This window comes from Microcebus murinus, chromosome 4 (assembly GCF_040939455.1).
Source record: "Microcebus murinus isolate Inina chromosome 4, M.murinus_Inina_mat1.0, whole genome shotgun sequence".
Taxonomy (NCBI): Eukaryota; Metazoa; Chordata; class Mammalia; order Primates; family Cheirogaleidae; genus Microcebus; species Microcebus murinus.
Genome location: NC_134107.1, coordinates 29,603,826 through 29,606,981, shown reverse-complemented (window position 1 = coordinate 29,606,981; position 3,156 = coordinate 29,603,826). Strand labels below are relative to the sequence as shown.

Here is a 3,156-nt window from a genome sequence, read left to right as displayed (position 1 = left end):
GTGACAGGTTTTTATGTGAACATAAAATTTCATTTCTCTAGGTCAAATCTGGGAGTGCAACTGCTAAATCATATGGTATTTGCATTTCAGCTCTTAAGAAGCTGCCAAATGATTTTTCAGAGTGTCTATACCATGATACATTCCCAACAGCAATATATGAGCAATTCAGGTTTATTTTAGCCATTCTGGTAGATGTGTAGTTATATCTTATTGTAGTTTTAATTTGAATTTTCCTAATGGCTAAAATGATGTATAACATCTTTGCATGTACTTATCTGCCATCTGTATATTCTCTTTGGTGATAATGTTTCTTCATGTCTTTTGCCCACTTTTTAATTGGATTGTTAGTCTTTTACTGTGATTCATTTTTAGTTTTAATATAAGATGTGAGACTTAAGTCAAGTGGATTTTTTTGTTTTGTTTTGTTTTGTTTGGAGGGATGAGGTCTTGCTATGTTGCCCAGGCTGAACTCAAACTCCTGGGCTCGATCGATCCTCCTACCTCAACCTCCCAAGTAGTCTGGCAGAAGATCAAGGTGTTTTTTTTTTCCCTCTTCTTTCTTTCCTTCCTTCCTTCCTTCCTTCCTTCCTTCCTTCCTTCCTTCCTTCCTTCCTTCCTTCCTTCCTTCCTTCCCTCCCTCCCTCCCTCCCTTCCCCTCTCTTTACTTTTCTGGGAGTGTTTTTTTTTTTTTTTTAATTTCTCATCTTTGAAAAAAAATTTAAACTTTTAATTATTATAACTGATGGATAATTATTATATTATAATTATTATAACTGACGAATAACTATAACTATTCATGGGGTACATAGTGGTGTTTTGATACATATAATGCATGGTGATCAGATCAGGGTAATTAGCACATCTATCATCTCAAACATTTATCATTTCTTTGTGTTGGGAATATTCAATATTCTCCTAGCTATTTGAAAGTGTATAACATATCGTTTTCAACTATAGTCATCCTACAGTGGCATAGAACAGTGGTCCCCAACCTTCTTGGAACTAGGGACCAGTTTCATGGAAGAATATTCTTACCCGGGAAGAGGGGGAGGGGAGTGAGGGGGATGGGGGTGAGGAGAGGCAGAGCTCAGGAGGTGATGAAAGCAATGAGGAGTGGATGTAAATATAGAGGAAGCTTCACCACAGGCTCACCTCCTGCTGTGTGGCCCCCAGGTTCCTAAGTTTCATGGAAGACAATTTTTCTACAGACTGGCAGGGATGGAGTGGGGAGTGGATAAGCTAGGGTAGGGCAGAGGAGCTCTGTGGCCTGGTCCCTAACAGGCCACCAACGAGTACCAGTCCTCAGCTTGGGGATTCGGGACCACAGGTATAGAATACCTTAACTTTAAAAAAAAAATTATAAATTCTATTTCCTTAATAGATATAAATCTGTTTGATTTATTTATTTCATATTAGGTTAGTTAATTGTGGAAATTTATATTTTTTGAGGATTGGTCCATGTCATCTAAGTTGTCAGATTTATATATGTCAAGTTATTTGTTGTTATTCCTTTGTTTTCCTTTTTAAAATTGCGGGGCCTGTGCTTATATCCTTGTTTCCTTCCTGATGGTGGTAATTTATGTCTTCTCTTTTTAACTTTGTCCATCTTGCAAGATATTTTACAAGGTGTCAATTTTATCAATATTTTCAAAGAATTAGTTTGTTTTATTGATTTTCTATATTGTTATACCTTTTTGATTTAATTGATTTCTGATTTTCATTACTTCTTTCCCTCTGCTTGCTTTGAGTTTATTTTGCTCTTCTTGCTCTAGGTTCTTTAGGTAAGAGCTTAAATTTTCGATTTGAGACTTTTAATCTTTACTAATATATGCATTTAGTGCTACAAACTTCCCTCTCATTATTGATTTAGCTGCGGCCCCCAAATTATGATAAGTTGTAGTCTCATTTTCATTCTGCCCAACGTATTTTAAAATTTTCTTTGAGTTTTTCTCTTGGAAAGGAGTATGTTGTTTACTTTTTAAGCATTTGGAGAATTTTTCATGACTTTTTGTTACTGATTTCTAGTTTCCTTTCATTTTGGTCAGAGAAAACAGTTTTTACAATTTGATTCTTTTAAATTTGTTGAGTTTTCTTTTTATGGCCTAGAATATGGTTTATCTTGGCATATTTTTTGTAGACCCATCAAAAGAATGTATATTCGCTGCCGTTGGATGGAGTGGTCTATAAGTGTTGAATAGTTCCTCTTGGTTGACGGTGTTGTTAAGTTCTTCTGTATCTTTGCCAATTTTCTATCTAGATATTATATCAACTGCTCAGAGAAGGGTGTTAAAGTCTCCAACTTTGTGGATTTGTCTATTTCTCCTTTTAGTTTTTTTCAGTTTTTCTTTCACATATTTTGCAACACATTTATTTGGTGTGTGCACATGTAGGGTTGTTATGTTTTCTTGACATATCGACCCTATTTTCCTTCACATAATGTTTCTTTTCATGTTTGGTAACTTTACTCTGCATCTGCTTTATCTGATATTAATACAGCTAGCTACTCCTGCTTTCTTTTGATTAATATATTTACATGAAAAATCTTTCATTATTTCACTTTCAGTCTGTCCTTGTTGTTATATATATTTTAATTTTTAATTATTAAAAATACGAAATGCTTCATGAATTTGCATGTCATCCTTGCAAAGGGGTCATGCTAATCTTTTCTCTGGTGTCCCAATTTTAGTATATGTGCTGCTGAAGTGAGTACCTTATTGTTATATTTGAAGTGGGTTTCATACAGATATTATATAGTTGAATTATATTTTTTAATCCACTCTGCCAATCTCTGCCTTATAATTGGTATATTAAGAGCATTTGAATTAATGTAATTATTGATATAATTATGGCTTAAATCTGCTATTTCATTTTTTGTTTTCTGTTTTTCATTTCTCCATTTTGTTTTTTCTATTTTCCTATGAATTGCTTAAACATTTTATAGAATTTCACTTTCATTTTTGTATAGTGTTTTTGAGTGTGTCTGTATAGATTTTTAAAGGTTTTGCTCTAGGTGCTACATTTTTATATGTATTACATATATATGATTTATCACAGGCTATTGGTATCATTTTGCCAATTTGAATATAATATAGAAAACTTTACTTTCCTCTCTTTTTAAAATTGTATAAATGTCTTATCCTCAATATACACTTAGAA

General features: G+C 33.3%; 1 non-coding gene across 1 annotated transcript; it reads right to left on the bottom strand.

The window, feature by feature from the left end:
- Window positions 1–2,603: 2,603 nt before the first annotated feature.
- On the bottom strand, window positions 2,604–2,710 carry LOC142870761 (U6 spliceosomal RNA). The gene has a single exon (XR_012919104.1). It is a non-coding gene; the product is annotated as a U6 spliceosomal RNA (small nuclear RNA).
- Window positions 2,711–3,156: the final 446 nt, after the last annotated feature.